Source organism: Vulpes lagopus, chromosome 7 (assembly GCF_018345385.1).
Source record: "Vulpes lagopus strain Blue_001 chromosome 7, ASM1834538v1, whole genome shotgun sequence".
Classification (NCBI taxonomy): domain Eukaryota; kingdom Metazoa; phylum Chordata; class Mammalia; order Carnivora; family Canidae; genus Vulpes; species Vulpes lagopus.
In genome coordinates, this window is record NC_054830.1 from 96,853,827 (window position 1) to 96,863,767 (window position 9,941).

The window sequence follows — 9,941 nt, forward strand, 5'->3', positions numbered from 1 at the left end:
CAGAATCCTTTCACCTTACCACCATACCCCCAAAGGTCAGACTCCAATTCAAGGCTCAAAAGTATGTATGTCAAATTTTTTATTTTATGAAAAAGATGAAACACACACACATCTATGTGTGTGTGTCACAACATGCACAAACAGAACCTCTAACCCACAGGAAAAGAATTTCCATAGATTGGGCCTTAATGTCTATTGTTTTGTTTTGGTTTTATCTTGGGCAGAGAGGTGTGGGAAGAGGTAGTTTACTAAATTTTAATAAAGTTGTTTCAACAAAGCTAAATTGAAGAAAACAATTTTTTTTGGTACATCATTTTGGTATCTAACATTTTCAAATGTGAATGGTCTTTTAGAGAAACAAGTGTCTTCTATAGCTCAGGAGCAAGTGTCATCAATTTCCAGATCACTGATAGAGATACTGTAATAGGCAGATGTCCCACAATCTTGGCCTCCACTGATGTTTCTCTCTTGTATAATATCCTTCCCTTTTCTATGGGCAGAACCTGTGACTTGCTTCTAACCAAAAGAATATGGCAAAGGTGATGAGATGCCACCCCCATGATTACATCATGTCATATAAGATTCTGTCTTAGTAGACTGAAATGACAATCTCTGCTGACCTTGAATAAGCAAAAGGTCATGCTGTGAACTACCCACCAAGAGGGCTACATAACCAGGAACAGCAGGCAGCTTCCACTTCACTGCCAGTAAAAAGCTAGTTGCCTCAGTCATACAGATGCCAACATAAATTCTGCCAACAACCTAAATGAGCTGGGAAGCAGTCAAACCTCCAGATGAGCCCAGATAGCACCTTGACTGCAGTCCAGTGAAACTCTGAACAGAGGTCCCACCTAAGCTGTGCCCAGACCCCTGAACTAACAGATAATAAAGGGTGCTGTTTTAAGAAACTAAGTTTGTGGTAACTGTTAGACAACAAGAGAAAACCAATGGGGGGTGGGGAGGAGCCTGGCTGGCTCAGTCTGAAGAGCATACAACCCTTGATCTCAGGGTTGTGAGTTTGAGCCCCACACTGGGTATAGAGATTACTAAAAAATAATAATAATAATAAACTTAAAAAAAAATTAACAGGGACAAGAAACTTGAAAATACTCTCACAGGGGATCCCTGGGTGGCTCAGCAGCTTGGCGCCTGCCTTTGGCCCAGGACACGATCCTGGAGTCCCAGGATCGAGTCCCACGTCGGGCTCCTGGCATGGAGCCTGCTTCTCCCTCCTCCTGTGTCTCTGCCTCTCTCTCTCTCTATGTCTATCATAAATAAATAAATCTTAAAAAAAAAAAAAAGAAAAAGAAAAGAAAATACTCTCACAGGGTGAAACAGAAAAAGAAGTTGAGTGACAAGAAAGATACAAAATGAGTTCTCACATCAGCCCTGCCTGCAGCAGTCTTTCATAAAGTTGTTTTTCTACAACTTATTAATTTAAATGAGGGACTTTATAAAAATCCTCTCTACAGTAACAGAGATAGAGAAACTAGAAAATCTATAGGCAACATTTACAAGAAAAAGCTATAAAATACAAATGAATAAGGGCAAACCACCAAAAGCCACAAAACCTACACAGGAGCAGAAGTATCTGAGGAGGAGAAAGCAGAGGGAAATAACAAGGCTACATTAAAAAAAAAAAAAAAAAAGAGCCAGCAGATTATTCAATGGGGACCACTACAAACCAATCTGAGAACAGCAGATGAACTCCAGGAGAAGTCTGCCCATTCCAAGAGTCTGCATGTGATACAGGCATATACAATAAGAAACTCTTAAAAGCTTAAGAACTCTGAGAACTGACCTGTCCAGGTCCGCTTCCTGGACAGAGACCCACACTAAAGAGAAACTGCAAGGAATGGAATCAAAGCTGAGTAGAAGAAGAGAAATAAAGACAAAGCAAAGCAATGCCCCAGACCAAACTGCAGGAGGACACATTGCCGGGAAATCTCAGAAATAAGGCACCATAGTTTTTAACACAAAACACTAGACAGGGCAGCCCGGGTGGCGCAGCGGTTAGTGCTGCCTGCAGCCTGGGGTGTGATCCTGGAGACCCGAGATCGAGTCTCACATCAGGCTCCTTGCATGGAGCCTGATTCTCCCTCTGCCTGTGTCTCTGCCTCTGTGTGTGTGTCTCTCTCATGAATAAATAAATAAAATCTTTAAAAAAAAACCCACAAGACAGAGTTCCATGAAGTCAGAAAAGCTTTCCCAAAGCTTGCCCCAATCTCAAAGCTCAGATAAACTAACCTTCCAAAAAATAAGCAACAGAGAAGTAGTGTGATCAAACCCCACACAAAGTTAACACAAGTGAAAGAGAGTAAGGAGCAGAATCGAATACTACAAATGAAAGCGTAACAGAAAGACATAATCTCAGAATAGATAAGACCTGTAACTTACTTTCTCAAAATAAGCTAAAAGACACAAAAAATGGTACAAGACAGGAAAGAATAAGAATCAGAATTAGAAAAACTCAGAAAAAAGGTGACAAAGATCAGAAAGAGAAATGGAAGAAAAAAGTAATTTCAATGATGAAGGCTACAAGGGAACAAAAGTAAAGACACATGACAGAAAATGCCTGAAAGGACAAAGGAAATGAAAAACAAAACGTTCTGAGTAAAAAAAAAAAAAAAAAAAAAAAAGGAGGAGATCAAAGGATTCAAGAAGATGGGAATAAGAAGACAAAAGTGAGAGAACAAAACACTAAAAACTGTAGTTCAGGAAAACTTTCCTGAAGTAACAAAATTTTAATCTACATTTTGAAAGGCAAACTGTGTATGTGAGAATATGGACTACCAAGACACATCCTAAGGTCATTACTGGACTTGAACAAAAACACAAAAACTTGCACACAAATGTTCAGAGCAGCATAGCCAAAGAGTAAATAAAAAACCACCCAAATGTCCATTAACTGATCCACTGGTAAATAAAATACGAAATATTATTCATCCATTAAAAGAAATGAAATAATGATACATGCCACATGGGTAAACTTTGAAAACAGTACGCTAAGTAAAAAGAAGCCAAACACAAAAGGCCACATACTGTATATGACTCCATGTATATGAACTCCATGTATATGAAATGTATAGAATGAGCAAATCCATAGAAATAGAAAGCAGATCTGTGGTTGCCAGAGGGTAGGGAGAGGAGGAATTGGGTCTGACTGCTATTAGGTATGAGGTTTCTTTTGGGGAGTGGGAAATAAATGTTCTGGAATTAGATGGTAGTGATTTCTGTAGAACAGTAAATATACTAAAAGCCAATGAACTGTATACCTTAAAACCGTATTTAATAGGTGAGTTATAGCTCAATTTTTTTAAATTCATCATCAAAAGAAAAACCTATCTAAAGTCTCCTTTAGGGCAGCCTGGATGGCTCAGCAGTTTAGCACCGCCTTCGACCCAGGGCCTGCCTGATCCTGGGGTCCTGGGATCGAGTTCCACGTCGGGCTCCTTGCATGGAGCCTGCTTCTCCCTCTGCCTGTGTCTCGGCGTCTCTCTCTCTCTCTGTTTCATGAATAAATAAATAAAATGTTTCAAAAATAAATAAATAAAGTCTCCTTTAGCAAAATCTTTTTTTTTAAAGATTTTATTTATTTATTCATGAGAGACACAGAGAGAGAAGCAGAGACATAGGCAGAGGGAGAAGCAGGTTCCCTGCAGGGAGCCTAATGTAGGACTAGATGCCAGGAACCTGGGATCATGACCTGAGCCAAAAGCAGACACTCACCCACTGAGCCACAGATGCCCCTCCTTTAGCAAACTCTTTATTTTCTTCCTCTCTGTCTCTGATATCAGCTCCTGAGGACAGTAGGGTTCAAGAGCCTACCTCTGTGTGTTTTAGGAAGACTATATCAATGAAAAGCCCAAGTCACATCTGTGGCCTAATTTAAACTATGATTGGAATTCTGTTCTATTGAACAATGGCAGAGAAGATGTAGCAAAGCTTGTTTTTCATGCCCCAGAGTGAAAAGGTAATGAATGATGAGGAAAGCAGCCAGGTACAGTAATGGAAATGTCAGTGAAATAGGGAGCTATGTCAAAGAATTGTAAGCTCTTCATATTACATGTGCTTTAAGCTTTACTTGAAACTTCTCTATGAAACTCCACAAGATCCTTTAGCTAATCTGTAGAATTACAAATTCCTTGTAATACGCAACCAACATCAGCCTTTCTCCAATATGTACCCAACACTTTAAGTAACACTTTCTATTTGAAAACATTCAGTACATCATTATCTATCTGATACCTCAAAGCCACTCCTCCTGACATCATGCCAACTGTGACAAGCATCAATTCTCCAGACAGTGTGCAAAGAACTTTCTCAATCTCTACACTATCACTCTTCCCCAATGGGAAGATACTGTTAACATCCCCACATTATACCTATGGAAACTGGGGCTTAAAGATATTCATTCAAACACTTGTCCAAAGTCACATCTCTATCTCGTGACAGTCTGGATTCAAGCCCAAATTGGCTGACTCCATAGCTCTGCTATGTGGCTTGCTATTGGCCTTTAAGACATGGTTCACTTCCAGCCAGAGAGCAGGTGAGATCTTGCTTGTCAAGAGAAGCATTTCTGCTCCCTACTGCTAATAGGGAGTAATAGCAGTAATACTGCTCACACAGCTCATTCTTTCACGCACCCCCACCCCATCCAAACTCACTACAAGTCAGAGTCCTCTTAACGAAATCTGGAGAACGGATTCTCAATCCAAATGACACCTCCACAGGCTTGGGCCCAAACTAGGCCATCCTGTAGCAGTGATGGATAAAGGCAAAGTTTAAATCAGCTTTTTATGATACTCTATTAATAGATGAATCCTCTCTTGGTAGTGCAGTTGAACTATTCTCACCAGTCCTACTAAAACAGATGAGGGGATGTTAGTCTATCATTCTTCAATAAGTTTTCTAAAAATAGGTTAATAGGGCAACTGAGGCCAAGGGATCAATGATCAAGACATCCTAAGAGTAAGTTCCAGTCAAAAAGACAATTCTACTCTAGATTTCAGAGCTACTGCTGATACAAAGTTTTCCTACCTCACAGCTGAGTCCTTCAGTGGGTCATGCAGAATGTATTCATTTCTCAGTGTGTCTGTACAGATCAGGAAAAAAGGGAGGGGTGGAGGAGGTGGTGATGAAAAGATTAAAAAAAAAAAAAGATAAAAACCACTATTACTGAGCACCAACTATGTGCCAGATCTACACTAACCATACCTAATCTCACTGAATCCTCCCAATACCCCCCTATGAGATGATCACACATATTTCATGGACCAGAACACTGATGCTTGGAGAGAATGAGTAACTTGTATAAAGCTGTTCAGTGGGAGGGGTGCCTGGGGGCTCAGTTGGTTAAGCCACTGACTCTTGGTTTTGGTTCAGGTCATCTGGGTCAATATCAGGGTCTTGAGCAAGACCCAATAGGGGGCTCAGCACTCAGCCCCAGGTTTTGTGAGATTCTTTCCTCTTCCCCCCGGTGCTCCCCTTCAAAATAAATATTAAAAAATATATATATTTGGTGGGAAGGTTAGAATTCAAAACCACATCTGGCTGACTCCTAAATCCATCCTCTTTCATAACACAGTATTGTCCTCAATAATAATCACATCTGTGTTGGGGTATTCTTTCTGCAGGCTTAGATATTTCACCTTTAAAGACGACGTCTGGTTCTTTCATCAGAACAAGACCATGACAAGGGGGCTGAGACAATCAAAGAATTTTAGAATTAAATAGGATTTTAAAGACCAAGCCCATCCTCTTTATCTGACATTAGGAATCTAAAGTCTAGCCCATTTAGGTGATTTGCCTGAAGTCATGAAGCTAATAAAACTGTGCTAAGAAAACTCAAGCTCCAGACTAAAACTACTCCCTCCTGGGACACCTGGGTGGCTCAGTGATGGAGTGTCTGCCTTCAGCTCAGGTTGTGATCCCGGGATCAAGCTCAGCAATGGGCTCTCCGCAGGGAGCCTATTTCTCCCTCGGCCTATGTCTCTGACTCTCTCTCTGTCTCTCTCATGATTAAATAAATAAAATCTTTAAGAAATAAAAATAAAACTACTCCCTTCTTTCCTCTTAGCAGGTTGCACTGCCTTTGTTTCCTCACTTTATGGAAAGCCTCTGTCAGCTTCTGCTGTACCATTGTTTTGTTGTTACTAGGCAATAACTGTTCAGTAAAGCTGATGGATAAAACGGTAGGGTCTTCTCTGCAAAATTTTATGACCTATACAAAACATCCATGTGTTTTGTATTTGAAAAAGTTGGACGCTAACTGAAATTGCTTCTCAGGTAAACTTAACACAGAATCATCAGAGATCTGCTTAAAATGAAAAATATATATATATAAAATTATACATATACATATATATATATATATTTGGCTAGGATAAATATCACGATGGAATAAAGAACTGTCAAAAGGAGGCTCTACTCCTGCAGAAAATTTACAGCCTCGGAAAAAAACAGCCGGGTTTTCCATGTCTGGAGGGTAAGCTACAGATGACAGCCTACTACAACTCATCCTTTCATTTATCAAACATGGATAGAATGTCAAGTGTGTGGCTGGCATCTTTTTTTTTTTTAAAGGATGAAAAAGACGTGGTCCTTATCCTGGAAGAGTTTACGGATTCTTGGGAGGGGAAAAGCCTGGCAGCCTGGAGCAGTAAACCTTAGGAGCCCTCTGGGTCCTGCCCTCGGGTCCCTCCTCAGACCTCCGGGTACTCGGAGGACTCAGCGGACTCGGGTCGGGACGCCCCACGGAGATCTTCCCCCAGGGGGCGGAGAGGCCCAGCCCAGGGGGGGAGGCGCATCCCCACGCACGACACCAACAGCCCCAGAACAACTACGAACTAACTCGGGGCTCCCCATTAGCACCCATACCTTCCTCAACACCTCCCTGCCCGACTCGTTCGCCCCCGTGGTTACCTCAGGGGGCTCCCGTGGTCCAGACCGCACACCCAAGACCCCCCAGGGGCAGCTCCAAATCTCAACTGGTAGAAAGAGGCCTAGGCAGATGGCCGGGGTCGGAGCAAACACTGTTGAAACCCGACGGACTCTAGGACCCGGGGAGGGGGAAAGCGCATTTAAAAAAAAAAAAAAGTGGGACCGGAGGGGGAAAGCCCTGGAGAGACTGTGTTTACAACGGCCACTTCCGGAGCCTCGGCGGCGCTCGCAGACCTCCGCAGACTTTGGCAGGCCTCCCGGCCCCGCCCCAGCCGGCCCCTTTCCTCCCACCGCCCGCCGCCGGGGGCTACGCACTGGGAGAATCCGGCGCTCCGATTGGAAGAGGAGGGCCCGCGAAGCTGCGCGGCCGTGCGGGCAGGCGAGGCAGGCGCATGCGCCGTTGCTGAGGAGCGGCGCGCGCCCTTTCGCGCGAGAGCGGCCCGGCCTGAGCTCGGAGGTGCTGTCCTCAGCGCGAGGTCGCCGGGTCAGGGACTCAGAAGCCGCAGAGCCGACAGACAAGGCATATGTCTAAACCCTAACAACCCCTCTTTGGCGTCTAGTGAATAAACCTCTTTAAGAGGATGGATCGCCGACTGTGCGTTAAACTACCGACCGCCAGGCCAGTGTAGCCCCTCGGGGTGTGTGCCCTCGAGCAAGGGCCGGGGGTGGGGGGCTCGGCTCCTCTGGTTTCCCGCTGCTTAGCCCGCTCTCCGCCCGCAAGACGCTTCTTGTCCCCTCCTCCCATCCCCATTGTGTCCCAGCTGGGGTTGTAAACAACGCCGCGAAAATGCGGGTCAGCGCGCTGAAACTGTTGCAGCGCCTTTTTTTCTTTTTTTTTTTTTACAAATAACACATAAGGAGGTACCAAGCGAAAAAGTCCTTAAAGGCTCGGCACGGGCTCCCTCGCTGCCCCCGCCCCCCTAGCCCCCCGCCCCCGGCTCGCGCGCATGCGCCCTCCCCTCGTGAATTTCTACTTCACAATCTGCTACCGCCCCAGGGACACTGGAAAACCTGACGCTCTTTTGTTCCTTGGCCTTTCAAAACCTATTCCCCAAAGAAAAATGCAAATTGGCGAGATTTTGATTGAGGATTTTTTTTTCCCTTAAGATTTTATTTATTAATGAGGGATACAGAGAGAGAGGCAGGGCTGCCGGGCTTGATCCTGGTACCCCAGGGTCACTACCAGAGCTGAAGGCAGAGGCCCAACCACTGAGCCACCCAGGTGTCCCTTGATGGGGGATTTTATCTTCACCATCTCCACCTCCACCCCTTCAAAAAGGTGTTTGATACGAAACAAACCGTTTATGCCAAGACTGTCCCGTGGTGATTGCGATCAACCTGAAACCAGGTGTAGTGGCCGTCTTTTCCCTGTCTTGCTGGGGACAGCCAACCTCATAAATGCAAATACAAATTGAGATTAAATCCTCCTTGATTCATGTAACACTGAAACTTGAATTGGTTTCATTTTGTTACTTATGTTTAAAAATGAAGACCACCCTGCTTCCTGATAATTTTGCCAGGAAGAGGATAATTGGTTCAAAGGAAAGTGTTTATGGAAAGGATAAAAAGAGCCCACCCTAACATTTACAAATGCAGTGCAAAAGTACTACAACAGACTACTGAGATTAAGGCTTTTTTTTTCTTTCTTTTCTTTTTCTTTTTTTTCTTTCTTTATTTTCTTTACAAGTTTTAACTACTTATAAAATCTTTTATATTTTAGAAGAATAACAAAATTGAATATTATATGGCAAGAATAAATGGCAAATGTACTATACTGCACACTTTTTTTTTTTTTTTAAGATTTTGTTTGTTTATTCATGAGACGCAGAAGCAGAGACACAGGCAGAAGGAGAAGCAGGCTCCATGCAGGGAGCCCGATGTGGAACTCAATCCCGGGACCCCAGGACCACACCCTGAGCTGAAGGCAGGCGCCAAACCGCTGAGCTACCCAGGGATCCCCTGCACCCTTTTGTTAAATGAAGAATAAGTGCTGTATGAAGGCTTGCAATCTTCATTTATTTGTTCATTCAATATTTATTGAATACAGATTATAAACCCATCCTGGAGCTTGGTGATAGAAATACAAGATATTTAATATAGGTGCAATGGGAATCAGAAGAGGCAAATGTTAATAACAACCATGAGACCCCCAAAGGCTTTATAGACAACTATGAACTTACTCTAGGAAGCTGGTTTAGAGTCACCACGCTGAGAAGGAACTGGAAGACACGGAAGCTACACACACCAACACAAGAAACATCATGAGGCATTGGGAAGCTGGAAGCTCTGTGTGCTGGATTGAGAGTGGGAAAGAGTAGGGAGTTAAGATAACACGCTGGAGAAGTAGGCAGACCCCAGATCACAGGGACCTTCTGGGTCATAGCATACTCCCACTTGATGCATGGTTTCTCTTTCCATAACTTCTATTATCTGCAGTCAACCAAAGTCAGAAAGCAGATCATCCTCCCTCTGACATATTCAGAAGATCAAAAGTAGCCTTACTCTGTGTCACGATGCCTACATCAATCATCTCACTTCACCTCACCACATTCACACTTTATTATCTAAGGAGTACAATACAATAAATATTTTTGAGAGACCATATTCACGTAACTTTTATTACAATGTATTGCTATAAAGCAAAGAAGTTATAGTAATTACTCAATAAATCAGACTTTTAGAATATTTGGAGGTTTTCTGTTTTTTTGGATATTTACAAGGTTAATTCTCTTCTGCTTCTGTTTGCCTAACACGCTGCTGCTACTTAGAAAAAGCTGTAAGTAAAAGAGGTTTTCTAATTCACTTACCTTTTCACTTTAAAAGTCATAATACTCACCTCATTCTTTTTCCTGCCAAGATCTTATTCAATTCATCCCCAGCACTCCACCAAAACAGCTTCCAAAATCAATAAGGATTTCATTGCTAAATCCCACTCCCCTTGAATTCACTGACACTTTGATCCTCCTCAGATTTCTCTGCAGCATAGGTAAGACTTTTGG

The 9,941-nt window shown here is 43.1% G+C and overlaps 1 protein-coding gene across 7 annotated transcripts in view; it reads right to left on the reverse strand.

The window, feature by feature from the left end:
- CCDC171 (coiled-coil domain containing 171) overlaps positions 1–7,157 on the reverse strand; it is a 340,332-nt gene extending 333,175 nt beyond the window's left edge. For 6 of the 7 annotated variants that reach the window (XM_041762317.1, XM_041762318.1, XM_041762320.1 and 3 more), the window contains exon 1: positions 6,925–7,157. The gene's annotated coding sequence lies outside the window, so the exon portion shown is untranslated. Of the gene's footprint in view, positions 1–5,040; positions 5,096–6,924 lie in introns of all 7 variants that reach the window. The other variant, XM_041762314.1, reaches the window with a different exon arrangement.
- Positions 7,158–9,941: the final 2,784 nt, after the last annotated feature.